Source organism: Petromyzon marinus, chromosome 30, assembly GCF_048934315.1.
Source record: "Petromyzon marinus isolate PM22_M1 ecotype Great Lakes invasive population chromosome 30, UKy_Petmar_22M1.pri1.0, whole genome shotgun sequence".
Lineage (NCBI taxonomy): Eukaryota > Metazoa > Chordata > Hyperoartia > Petromyzontiformes > Petromyzontidae > Petromyzon > Petromyzon marinus.
The window spans coordinates 1,040,952-1,055,351 of NC_133696.1; the positions used below are offsets into that span (position 1 = coordinate 1,040,952).

A 14,400-nucleotide genomic window follows, 5' to 3' on the forward strand; every position below is an offset into this window, starting at 1 on the left:
GAGGAGGAGTAAGCCGTTGCTGGCCCGTTTCGCGCTGTCGAGGGTGACGGCACGGGACGTCATGTGGGGAGAGCTTTCGGGGGGTGGGGAGGGAGGACAGGGACCAGGTGTGGGCTGTAATAGGAGCGACGAAGGAGGCGCTGTGGAAAGCGCGAAAGAAGAAGCTGGAGGGGTCCCTGATGTCCCCGTTGGAGACGTGTTATGTTGCGAGGAGATTGTTGGAAAGGGTGGTGGAGGTGGACCGGGTGAAAATGGGGCGCGATGCCGCAAGGGAACGATGGAAGTGGCCGCTGCCCAGGGTGGGCTAGGGCGGCCGGGGGGGGGGGGGGGGGGGCCTCGCCGGCATCCGGGAGTGAAGGTGTGCGTGACTGGAAGGGGAGACTGCCCCTCCAGTGCTGTGGCAGCGGTGACTCCGGTCCAGAGGATGGGTCGGTGGCCGAGCGGGGCCTTTATGGCGCGAGCGAGGGGGCGGCCCCTCGGTCTTTGCTTTGTTTGTTGTCTCCGCTGAGATACTGAATAAAATTTTAAAAACCGTATTTACCAGCGAAACGTCGTACTCAAACTGTAAATGTTGTGGATTCACTCTTCAACACACCGGTGGGCTAAAGTAGTGAATTATTTGTCTTTTGTCAATGTGACACTTTTTTTGCTGATTGGCAGTGTTTACAACTACAGTCGTCATCGTCGTTGTTGTTGATGTTATTGTTGTCTTTAGTTTGTTGTCCTTCCCCCGCACCTCCGATTAGCAGAGTTGGCTGCGTGCGGTGCGAAAGAAGTTCGACAGCAGATACATTCAGATCATTTAGGTGCGTAATGACTTTACAACGTTCAAGCTGCGGTTTTACCAAAATAATTGAACATCATATTGCATTTACTAACATTAATGCTAATATTATTTCTGATTTGGCCCGTGTGAACATTCGATTCCAAAGAGATATTCTACGAAATAAGTATCGTGGAATGATTGTGCAGTTTCTTTTGGCGATTATCCTGTCATTTTTGTATGATTGGCTTAAAATCAAACATTAAATACATTCGGTGAAATAATGAACATTATTATTGATAATTAACTACTTAAGAAGACAATTGTATGCTGGATAGCGTTACAGATTCAATGCGTTGTTTGAGTGTTAACTTGTTTGGGTGTTAACTGTTTGAGTGTTAACTTGTTTGGGTGTTAACTTGCTTGAGTGTTAACTGTTTGGGTGTTAAATGTTTGGGTGTTAACTGTTTGAGTGTTAACTTGCTTGAGTGTTAACTGTTTGCGTGTTACCTTGTTTGGGTGTTAACTGTTTGAGTGTTAACTGTTTGAGTGTTAACTTATTTGGGTGTTAACTGTTTGAGTGTTAACTGTTTGAGTGTTAACTGTTTGAGTGTTAACTTGTTTGGGTGTTAACTTGTTTGAGTGTTAACTTGTTTGAGTGTTAACTGTTTGAGTGTTAACTGTTTGGGTGTTAACTGTTTGCGTGTTAACTTGTTTGGGTGTTAACTTGTTTGGGTGTTAACTGTTTGAGTGTTACTTGTTGGATGTTAACTGTTTGGGTGTTAACTGTTTGGGTGTTAACTGTTTGAGTGTTAACTTGTTTGGGTGTTAACTTGTTTGGGTGTTAACTGTTTGAGTGTTACTTGTTTGGATGTTAACTGTTTGGGTGTTAACTGTTTGGGTGTTAACTGTTTGAGTGTTAACTTGTTTGGGTGTTAACTGTTTGAGTGTTAACTGTTTGGGTGTTAACTGTTTGAGTGTTAACTGTTTGAGTGTTAACTGTTTGGGTGTTAACTGTTTGAGTGTTAACTTGTTTGAGTGTTAACTGTTTGGGTGTTAACTGTTTGAGTGTTAACTTGTTTGAGTGTTAACTGTTTGAGTTTTAACTGTTTGAGTTTTAACTGTTTGAGTGTTAACTGTTTGGGTGTTAACTGTTTGGGTGTTAACTGTTTGGGTGTTAACTGTTTGAGTGTTAACTGTTTGAGTGTTAACTTGTTTGAGTGTTTACTTGTTTGAGTGTTAACTGTTTGCGTGTTAACTTGTTTGGGTGTTAACTGTTTGGGTGTTAACTTGTTTGAGTGTTAACTGTTTGAGTGTTAACTGTTTGGGTGTTAACTGTTTGAGTGTTAACTTGTTTGAGTGTTAACTGTTTGGGTGTTAACTGTTTGAGTGTTAACTTGTTTGAGTGTTAACTGTTTGAGTTTTAACTGTTTGAGTTTTAACTGTTTGAGTGTTAACTGTTTGGGTGTTAACTGTTTGAGTGTTAACTGTTTGAGTGTTAACTTGTTTGAGTGTTAACTTGTTTGCGTGTTAACTTGTTTGGGTGTTAACTTGTTTGGGTGTTAACTGTTTGGGTGTTAACTGTTCGAGTGTTAACTTGCTTGAGTGTTAACTTACTTGAGTGTTAACTTGTTTGCGTGTTAACTGTTTGGGTGTTAACTTGTTTGGGTGTTAACTTGTTCGAGTGTTAACTTACTTGAGTGTTAACTGTTTGGGTGTTAACTTGTTCAAGTGTTAACTTACTTGAGTGTTAACTGTTTGGGTGTTAACTGTTTGAGTGTTAACTTGTTTGAGTGTTAACTTGTTTGCGTGTTAACTTGTTTGGGTGTTAACTTGTTTGGGTGTTAACTGTTCGGGTGTTAACTGTTCGAGTGTTAACTTGTTTGAGTGTTAACTTGTTTGAGTGTTAACTGTTTGAGTGTTAACTTGTTTGAGTGTTAACTTGTTTGAGTGTTAACTGTTTGAGTGTTAACTGTTTGAGTGTTAACTTGCTTGAGTGTTAACTTGCTTGAGTGTTAACTTGCTTGAGTGTTAACTTACTTGAGTGTTAACCGTTTGAGTGTTAACTTGTTTGATTGTTAACTTGTTTGAGTGTTAACTGTTTGAGTGTTAACTTGTTTGGGTGTTAACTTGTTTGGGTGTTAACTTGTTTGAGTGTTAACTTGTTCGAGTGTTAACTTGTTCGAGTGTTAACTGACCTCCTTGTGACTCCTTTGGGACCCTTGCTGCTTCCTCAATGTTCCGTTTTACTTCACGCTGTGTTTGCTTTGAATCCCAGACAACAATGGCACGGACACTCAGCCCGCTCGACCCTCAGTCTGCAAGGTGACGCCACGCGGACACAAGACCCCCAACCCCCCCCCAAAGATCACCTCTTGGGTGCATTTGGCTCAGGTAGTCGGGGAAGGAAACGCTCCATTTCCCCTCTAAATTGTTACGAGCGCATAAAACCAACTTTCACATATCCACGCCATCAAATGCATCGTTTCGTGTGAGATTAGGAGCCCTGTCTAACCGAGAGGGGCCCTTTCCATTGTACGTCATCTGGCAATTCACCAGCATTGGCTGAAGCACGCCTGACTCTGCTGTGCACACATTGAAGGTGGACACCGGTCGATGGTGTTGCTTGTATTGAAGCAAAGGTGCTGAAAAAAAATCACTCCCAGAAGGACTTCCAGAATCAGAATATTTATGTTGCTCGAATCGCACCGGCGACCTCGCTTACAGTTGCTGCACGGCAGCATCCCATAAATCATATTTACACAAAGTGAGGCGCTTAAGTTAAAGTCTACGATTGTTTTATTGTGAATAAAGTATACGAATTGCATTGTCCGTTTTTGAGTAACCCAGATAGCGATCGCTAAAGCAAACGCGAACATTACGATTGATCGCCTTTCATTTCGGCATTTTATGCCGTAAATTTCCACTTGCATAAACGCTCCTTTTCGTAACCCGTGTCCCACTGAACGATTGTAACAATGTGCGGTCCGCGTGGTGATTTTTTTGCGCGGCAAGTTCACGGATATCAATCACTCGCCGCCATCGTAAAGCCGAGAGGCGCTGTGAATTTTTTGAAGCATTGCAGGAAGGGTCAAACGTGGGTCCTCGGCATAGCCCCAAAGGAAACACTGCACGAGCATCAAAAATCTTACAGCATCAACGCTCTTACAGCATCAACGCTCTTACAACATCAACGCTCTTACAACAAACCCAGCGCCAATGGGAGACGCCCCTCCATGTGCAAAGATGTGCGGATTTGACAAAATTCCCACGCTGATAATAATAATCGAATGTGAAATGATGGATGCAGGCGCCGCGGTCGCTGCTGCCGAACGGAGATGGATCTACGCGAGGGAGTCCCAGAGAACATCCCTCGCGGGTGGCGATGTTGGCCTACTCCTCCCACACTGGCCCCATGTCTTGGTAAGAGGTGGGAGCTACCCACACTTGACCCCGCCGCACGCGACCTGCTGACCGCGTCGATCGTCGCGAGTTGGAGCTGACGGGTCCAGCGGCAGGAGGCCCTCATTATATTCCATCTCGGTCAATCGCATTCACGTGTGAGAATGGCACTGTAAGGGGAGACACAGGATGAGAGCCCGTGGACTGCACATGTAAAGCCCTCGGCAGAAATCCACTGCTGGTTGAGGGTCTTCCCACGCCCCGCGCGGCTCGTGGGGGGTTATTTGACCATACTTCACCACTCTGCTGAGCGTGGGTTGTTGAAGATGGTGAGCATAGACATGGGGGGGGGGGAGAAGTATAGTACAACAACGAGCTTTGTTGCACTCGCCACCTCTTTTTGCAGTCGGGACCTGAACATTTAAGGCAGCAAGTATTCAACATTTGGTCTGTTGTGGCAATCTTTACACTGGGACAAGGAAATCATTCACGGATTTATAATTCCGCCTTGACAAAATGTTGTGCTACACATGTTTTCTTTCCCATTGTGCATCATGAGGTCATGTGATGCAATTAAGATATTAGTTTGTCATCCGCTCTAAGCCCTTTAATCGCTAAATGAGATATGCGTTGCTGTTTGACATTTATATCACTATTTACTTTGGAGATATTGCACATTCATGCCATTGCTTATTTTGGAGATAAGGCACATAGCGCTGGGTAAACCCTAACCCCGAACCCCAAGCCTTTGTGAAGTTCCAACAGAGGGTAGAGCTCAATTGTTAACGCATTCCAATGAAGGTGAAGAGACTCATGCACGAGCTACATCCGTCTGTCTGTAACATGGGCAAGATGACCCTCGCAAAGATCACTCAAGAGCAACCGAACTGCAGAATGGGGCTATGCTGCTATCAGGCACTTGAACAAAGGGCCGCCCCCAAAACTCGAAGACACAAACTGGAGCAATGAAGTTGTGGCTGCACTCGCAAATACCGTATTGTACGTAAGATGCCATGTGCCCAGATTGGCTACATACTGCGAATAAATAATTCCAAGGACAGACGCAAGTTCGACGTTATATAATCCATTACTGCGCATGAGTTTTTCCTAACTCGTGAGAGTGAGAATTGCTTATGAAGAAGAGATCATTTGTCGGGTGGTTACGATGGTTTGTATGCATCGCCCTTTGTCAATTCACTGCTGGATGGAGGCCTCCTCATACAGTATCGGTCGTGGGGGGGGGGGTTATTTGACCATACTTCACCACGTTGGGCAGCGATGGTTGATGAATGGGATGGGTGCAGCACTGGTTCGGATATAGCTCACCGCTGATGCAAACCATGACCAGCAATCGAACTCGTGACGCCAGGTTTAGATCGTCGGTTTCATAGCGCAGTGCGCTAATTGCTGCACCACCGCTCGCGATGGTCAAGTAGGGTGATATTTTTAAGCGAACATTTGGGTCAGCGCACATCTGGATTGTCTGTGAGTTCAGTGATTCGGAGAGCAGTGGTTCTCAAACTGTTAAGTTGCATGCCCTCCCACGATCCGTGTTTTTATTATACATTCTGTCAATTGTCTCCATTCACCAAATTAGATCTCGGGCTATAAAATGGACGCCGTGTGTCGGGTCGACATGCTGAGCGGTAGGCATGGGAAAAGCGGCCCCTGGGATGGTAAGGAAGGGGCTGAGGTCTTAAACCGCTGCCTTATATGGACACAGGTGGGCACACGCTGGGCCTAAATTACGGCGTGGGACAAAATCCAGATGGGCCCCCCCCCCCCTGCTCGCTTGGTGAAACATCCACAGTCCTGAAAGTCCCTGTAGCAGTATTGGATACCCCCCCCCACCCCCCCTAGGACAACTTTCATCATTGACCATCCACGGCATTGGAAGGTTTTCTTGCAAGGGGCCAATAGGAAGTCGTCAAAACCAAGTGCATAAGTCCAAGGAGCCAGTAACTGGGTTTCCCATACAATGTTCCCACCACCACCTCTCACGAAGAGCACGGCGGAGCCAAGTCCCTGCCGGCCGTGGATTTATCTCCTCCGCGACCTTCCATCCACAAAACGAGAAGTGGACAGATTGCATAAGGCTCCATCGGTCAATGGTGAAAGTGGTCCATCATCATCTATGATCAATGCCCAGCTGGCGGAAGGCCTCCCCAAGCGATGGCCATCTTCTCACGGTCATTTTATGCAGGAATCCATCGAGCACCTGCACGCAAGCCGATTTCAGCTCTCCATGTCCCTGGCAGAGGTGTTTCCTGCCGTGTTCCCTTCTCTGGCTGCCACACCGATGGCAGTCTCAATGGAGGCGGTGGCTCAGTGTCCCTTCAGACATCTCTCGCCGCTCACGTTAGCCGTGGCCAAAGAAAATCAACGTCGGGTTTCCGGCTCCATAGCGCAACGCGCGAACCACTGAGCCACCGCTCCGCCTTGTTATTTTCGCTCCTAAAATCTCGCTGATAAGTCGCACAATGCAAACAAAATATTCCTGTAACGTTCACTGCGAAACTAACAACACATTGGGGTGACTACTCAAGAAAAAAAGTTTTTAAAAAAATCCTAAAACAATGAAAGCGAAATATTTGCCAGAAATGCTTAGTTTTATGCCAACTCAAAAATGTGCTAAATGTGAAATCCGCGTAGCATTGTCAAATAAATGGGAATCCTCCCTGGGGGGGGGGACTTAGCAAAGGGATTTTATGTGTTTAGTGGTGGCCGTGCGGACGGAGGTTGAGTTGCTAAGTTCCTGTCCTCAGGAATTCCATTTACAATAAGAGCCCTTCGGGAACTGCACTGCTTGTGTATCAGGGCCTTGAAGGAAATGGGAATTTTTGTTGTATTTGTGTTGTTGTTGCAAGGCGGGCAGGCATTATGTCACCGAATGCCAGGACAGGGTGTTCCTTTTCCTGCGATACAACTCGTGGTCACAGCCACAGGGTGTCCGAGCGATGCATCCTTCTGCCACTTTCACGACGAAGCCACGTGCAGATCTCTGCTCTCAGGCCCAGCAGTGTACAGCACGACGCTGCATATCCGACCGGCAAGTATCCGCCCTGACGAATCAAGCACTCAAATCCACTGCGCTGGATTTGCGTACCGTGGTGCTCTCCTAAACCCGGCATCCTGAGTTCGATTCCCTGGCCAAGGCTAACACCATTTGGGACAGGTCAAACAACGCACCAAGACTTGAGTCGGCATGGGGAGGGCGTTCTCCTTCCTTGCCAGGAATCGAACGCGGGTCGCTAGGACATTGGCAGAGTGCGGACAATGGCACGATACACTCTAAACGCAGAACTGCATCAAACCCCTCCCCCGGCATGAAACGCGTACAACCAGACGCACACTCAAAGGGTGAGATATCTTCCAGGGTAAGCAGGCGAATAGGAAAGGGAAACGATATTCATTCTATTCGTTTTGTTTATTTTGGGTCTTTAGAAAAACTCGACATCCGGAGTAGAACCCCAGGGCTCAGGGCAGCCAAAATCGCAAATTCAAACTCACAGACTGCGATGAGCTCATTGCAACGCTTCAGAGCGGGCTCTTTTTGCACGAAGTTTTCTGCGGACAATGAGTGCTGATGAACACAGCACCCTTGCACAGCAGCACCCTTGCAGAGAAGACCATCGCCCGGTCGGCGATTTAAACCCCGCACGCACGCCGATTTAAAAACAAAGAGTCATCGTGGTGTTGTAATGTTGCCGAAGCAGACAACACACACACACACATCGTGCCCGTTCACTTGCAGAGGAACCTAATGGGAAGGCGGGTATTGAATCTGCACCGTTTCACCCCGTGCTAGGTCGCAGATGGAGCGATGCGATTGACTCATTCGCTCGAGCGAGAGATTAATTGTGGCATCGCGTGACTGAGCGGGCGGGAGGAGCGACACTCGGCTCAAGGGGCCTCGGAATCATGCTGCCGCTGCAGCAGCAGCAACAACAACATCGGGTGAACCAAATATCAACTAATTTCAAATGCTGATAAATGTAAACAATGGCATTGATATTAATAAAAGTGAATGAATCCGTCTCTTCCCTATTGTCTGTATGTTTGTTCTCTTGTTCCACTAAATCTTGTCGCTTGTGTAATGCATCTCTCGTCTGCGTCTCTCTCTTGTCACGATATCGCTGTCGAGTGTCTACATTTCTTCTGTTATCTCGAGGAGTCCGTAAGTTGAGAGAGGGGCAACAGAAGTAGTTTACGTTTAGGGCCCCCACATGAGCGGTCACCACCGTCACTGACTGTCAGAGATGGTGACAAGGGGAGGCTTTCATCCAGCAGTAGATAGATAATGTCCGATCATGATGGTGATTTCACAAAATGTAGCATTTCTGGACTGTCAAAAAGAGTTATAATATGAAACACCGTTTTATTAAGTTGGCTGAATGTTTAAAATGAACGTGGAAGGTGTTTTTTTAAAGGACGTGTTGATTCTAGTGAGCTATTTTTTTAAAGATACAAAACAATGTTGCTAGATATGCTGCTGTTTGCACAATGATTCAGCACATGGAGTCAATGTATGTTAGGGCATGTCTTCGAGAGAATATGCGTATTGCAAAACGACTTACGGTAATTTGAAAAAAATAAAACTTTATCACAAGAAATGCACGCTCAACATGAACTTGTGTTGGTTTTCACGTGAAGATAACCATGAAGGATAGCAATGTTTTATATACAAATAATGCATGTTCAAGGACTACGCAATCTGTCGCCACAGTGCTGTAACCGCGGTGAGCACGCTGGATTGGAATTCCAGGGGTCGCTGGTTAGATTATATTTCCCGGCGCAGCAGTCGCAACTATGGTGCAAGTCCCTTGGGTTTCGCTGAAAAACCAAATCAATTGCATGTATGGATGTTGAACTTCTCTGGTACCCGACGCAGCCAACCATGCTAATCGGAGGTACCGGGGGAAGGACGACAAAACTAAACACAAAAAGCAGTTCTAAAGAAATGAAATTTCAATCTAGATTTAAATGTGCATCGCTCCAGCGGCTTCCTGATATCGGAAAGAAGAGCGTTGAAGATTTGTGGGGGGTGTTTTTGCCCCTGGCACGACAACCCGATTCGATTGACTGTCACTGAGTGGCGGTGGGGGGGGGGTTCTGGTTGAACAATCGAGAATCGTCGGACATTGTGGGACCAATCAACACGTGGCAGGGCCAGAAACCGCATCGCGGTGTTCTTGGTGCCAGTCGCACCGTGCCGATACATTGGTCTTGCCATTCGGAACTTGACCTTGCACACAGTTTTCGGATTGTTTTTGTTCGTGGGCTTTTCTGTGCTGCAGTAACCACGTCTCTGTTGTGTAACCGAGTGCCCATCGAAAATGGACATTCGTTGTCCAATGGTTTTTACCTGTGGCCGAAGTAAACCAATAAAGAAACAGATACATCTCCCCACCTCTGTTGAGCCAGAAGCACCGGATGTATGGTTACTCCACAGCTAGGCGATTTGGCAGGTCGTGTATAGTGGGGTAAATTGTGAGTGCCTGCATCTAAATCAATACATCTGGCCAACGTCGAAGAGTAGGCCAAATACCCTCTAGAGAGACTCTCTATCACTCCCTCTAAGTAGAGACCCCTCTGCGAACAGTGGCCCGAGCAAGACATCGCAGGGTTGCACCTTTGCCTTTAACCTGAAATGGCTACAGACATCACCCATCCACTGACTTGGAGGCAAATGTCATGGGCCATGTAAAGAACCATTGTGTTAGACACCCACTGGTAGGGAAACAAGGTGGCTTTAGGAGGCAGTACAGCAAGTAGGATTGCTCACATATCTGTAGAGAGTTTGAGTGTCCTCCCCTCGTGTGGGGTTTTTTCAGACACTCCATTTCCTACCGACCCTCCAAATGCCCCAACTCTAAATATGCGTCGAGGAGGCCGGGTGGGTCAGGAGTTAGTGCGCTGAGCTGAGAAGAAATTGGGCTCTCAAGTATATACGGTTGATTGTATATTAACGAATTTAGCTTCCTTTGAGTGTTTTGTATGCGTTGAACACGTATGCAGGGTGTGGTTGCAGTATAGATGAAGAGGTCAACAGAAGTCACTTCAGAGGTAGGTCTGTGATATCATCTTCTGGGCCGCTTCTCTGACACAGTGATGTCATCTCATCGGGTGATGCATTTTATAATATATAGAATATTGTACTTTTCAGAATTGTAAAAACTAAATTATTGGATTGATTGCCATGTGAATAAAACATCTCGATAGCAGGGTGCATTGTTTCATGCATCCTTCTCAGTGGATCTCAGAAGTAATTCTCTGACAGACCTCTCTGCGGTGTACTTTCTGTGAGAGTTATATACAGCAGACACATTGATTCATTTGCCAAACAGGAACTAAATCATTCTCTACCTCCCCACTGGTTCGATGAATCGTCACTCCACTGGGTACCGAGTAGTGAATGTACCCTCTGCCAGCTACACAGCCAACTGCACGGGCCACGCAAACCCGAATCGTTTTATTGTAACGCTTCTATTTTATTGTCACGCTTCTATTTTATTGCCACGCTTCTATTGTATTGTCACGCTTCTATTGTATTGTCACGCTTCTATTGTATTGTCACGCTTCTATTTTATTGTCACGCTTCTATTGTATTGTCACGCTTCTATTGTATTGTCACGCTTCTATTGTATTGTCACGCTTCTATTGTATTGTCACGCTTCTATTTTATTGTCACGCTTCTATTGTATTGTTACGCTTCTATTGTATTGTCACGCTTCTATTGTATTGTCACGCTTCAATTGTATTGTTACGCTTCTATTGTTCAGTGGCGTAGCCCGGTTGTCCTGGGCCCCTGTGCAAGGCATCTAACCACCTTTCTCAATTTACCCCAAATCTTCGACGCCCCTTAGGTGCCGGGGCAGTTGCACCGCCTGCACACTCCATACGTGCGCCACCGCTACCGTTTTGTGCGGAGGTTGGAGTCAAACCGTCGGACCTTGGCTTTCTGTTACCCCACGGCCACAACGAGCCCACACACACATACATCCACCTGTGGAAATCCAGCGAGTGAAACTTCAAGCGCGGCCACCGGCTGCGCACAGAGAAGCCGAGCAAACACTCATTTTGCAACTCCGTAAAAAAAGTTCAAAGCGGGGCTGTGTTTGCCAATGCTTGTGTTTTGCAAGGTATGTGGAAATTCCCTCTGGCCGTACCGACTGTGTGCAGCTTAAGGGCACGCGCGTGAGCTCGCCGCGCGAACAGAGGAGAGGAATGATCGGTGCGAGCAAGCGGCTGGGTGGGTGCATGCGGGGGCACGGCGATTGAAAGTGGCCCAGTGGTGTAGTGGTGGTAGTGGGCTTGGCATGGGCCCTGGTGCACAGGGAATCAAAATGGGGCCCCCTGTCCACTAGCCCGGCACCTGAGACCCTTCTAGCCTGTGGGCCCTCATTCAGTAGCTGAACGTTTAACTTCTTTCGCACCGCACATAACCAACGGTGCTCATCGGAGATTCTAGCTGTGCTCCTGAAGTGGCTGATTGGCTGTTCATTCCTCTATGAGTCCGCATAAAACCACGACCTTTGTCTTTATCCGTGTGCTATTGTGAATTTACTTTATGGCATCATCCAGTAAAATCAGGAGCGGTGGTGGGTAGTGGTTAGCACACTACTACGCTATGAATCTGGGCCGTGGATAAAATTCGTGACAAGGGTTATCTGAACCAGCCCGGCCACTACCCCTTCATCAACTCTCACTGACCGATATGGCGTTCATCCAGCAGTGGACTGCCAAAGTGCTCTACATATTTTTTGCAGTAATACAACGCATGGCGCCTCACTGGGAACACTGGATAATACGGCACAACATCACATTACCCCATGCGCTGGAGACTAAAGTACAGCCCGATATGTAGAAAGGCCAGGCATGTGAACATCAGGAGAAAATGGCAGTTTCACCGCAGTGCACGAATACTGCATTGGGTGTGGGTGGTTAAATGCTCCTGGTGGGTGTGTGAAGGTCAGATATGTAAAATACCGCATTACAATAAGATACTCTAGAATAGTATAACAGTGCATAGATAATCATGCTATCCCATGCAGGCTTTGTTGAGTGTCAGAACGATTTTTAAATAAAGTTTGATATGTGTTTAGAAAGTCTAATATGCGGTGGAAATTACCATCCCCAGAGAAAAAGGCATGCATGCAATGAGATGACGTTCTTGCATCAGAGAGATACGTACTGTACCATCAACTACAGGTGTCTCAATAGTCATAGACAGCATGGGGATTCCATCTCTGTGTGATCCATCAACCCTGCCTTCACACCACTATTGGCATGGAGCAGGACTCGCACTCGTGTGGGGTTTAGTGAGAGGATGGGAAATATTCGACCGAGGTGTGAAACAGCATATTTCCCTGATTCCGATGCCAGGAACGTTCACAGCAATGTCTCAATTGTTTAATACAATTTCCACTTGAATGCTAAGGGGTTTTATGAAGTACCATAGATCATCGTCGTACGCTCTTGCCACACTTTCCAATGTCTCGTGAAAAAGTTGTCACCAACTGTGCTCTGATTTGCAGTGGACAGATGCCCCCAAGTGGAAGTCACCGCTTATGCATGCACACAGGCAGAGAAACATGGATTTTCACGGTTGGGATTAATTTTTCTGGTTGTACGGGGCCGTACATAAATGACGTCACGCACCTGGGGGGGGAGGGGGGGGGTAGAGAAATTTGTGACGATGTGTGACGGGGGGGGGGGGTGAGAAATGTGACGTCACATCAAAATGCGCAACTTTAAATCAATATGGACAACACGTTCTAATTAAATATACTTTTTAATGTTTTCTCCTACAACATCAGAGTGCAGCGCCACATTAGTTACACACTACAGTGACAATATCTTCTTTGGTTCTTTCGGTAAAGTCACGTAGAATGAGAATAAAATAATAAATTGATAAAATAAAATAACACAATAATATTCTCACGACGTTTCGGCCACAACACAAGCGGCCTTCATCAGATGAAGGGGAGGACTGTCTGGAGGACAGCGCTGGAGTGACTTTACCGAAAGAACCAAAGAAGATGAATCCTTGCAGTCACGAAAGCTTTAAATCGAAAAATACAATGACAATAGTTTAAAGCGATTTGAAGCATTTTGGGGGGGGGGAGAGCTTTGTGACGTCATATTTCAGGGGGGGGGGTCTGACTTTTTGTGACGCCGTGTGACGAACCAAAGCGTTTGGATTCCTGCAGTCACGAAAGCCTCACATGAAGATAGTGTCATAGATGTCAACCCATACGGTTAAGCAGTATTACTCTTGTGCAGGGAAATCGAGTTCTCAGTGCCATGCGGCGTACAGACGTTTCGATACCAGCAACAACTATTTGTCAATGTGTTTGTGTGTGTTCTCCCTTGTGATGATGGGGCTTTGTAGGATGTGCGTTGAGATGTATCAGGGCACGGGGTGACCAATACGGTCTGGATTGGTCTGTAGTAAGCTAGGCAGCACTGATACGGGTATGGTAGGCTATGCAGTCTGCACTGCACCTTACTGAATCTACACTGAAACACAACGCTCTGTTGCACACTGCACCGCACAACATTGAAACAACTACAACATAGCGTACTAATCTGCACTGCACTCCACTGCACAGTGCAGCGCCCTGGCCCGCATCTGCGCTGCGTTATAATGCCAGGATCTGCACTGGAACACACAGATCCCACACTGCACCGATCCCACACCGCGCCGATCCCACACCGCGCCGATCCCACACCGCGCCGATCCCACACCGCGCCGATCCCACACCGCGCCGATCCCACACCGCACCGATCCCACACCGCACCGATCCCACACCGCACCGATTCAAGAGCCGAATGGCCCACAGGGCTATACCAAATAAATGGAACCATGAACTATGAACACTGCACCGATCCCACACTGCACCGATCCCACACTGCACCGCCCTCACACTGCACCGCCCTCACACTGCACCGACTCACACTAAACCGTTCTACACTGCACCGACTCACACTGCACCGACCCACACTGCACCGACCTCACACTGCACCGACTCACACTGCACCGACCCATAATTCACCGACTCACACTGCACCGACCCACACTGCACCGACCTCACACTGCACCGATCCCACACTGCACCGATTCAAGAGCCGAATGGCCCACAGGGCTATACCAAATAAATGGAACCATGAACTATGAACACCGCACCGATCCCACACTGCACCGACCCACACTGCACCGATCCCACACTGCA

At 47.2% G+C, this 14,400-nt stretch overlaps 1 long non-coding RNA gene across 1 annotated transcript; it reads left to right on the top strand.

Annotated features, from left to right (window-relative positions):
- The first annotated feature begins 341 nt into the window (after nt 1-341).
- Nucleotides 342-8,207, top strand: LOC142929366 (uncharacterized). Its single transcript, XR_012945659.1, has 4 exons — nt 342-806; nt 3,042-3,088; nt 4,074-4,186; nt 7,974-8,207. It is a non-coding gene; the product is annotated as an uncharacterized LOC142929366 (long non-coding RNA).
- The last annotated feature ends 6,193 nt before the right edge of the window (nt 8,208-14,400 follow it).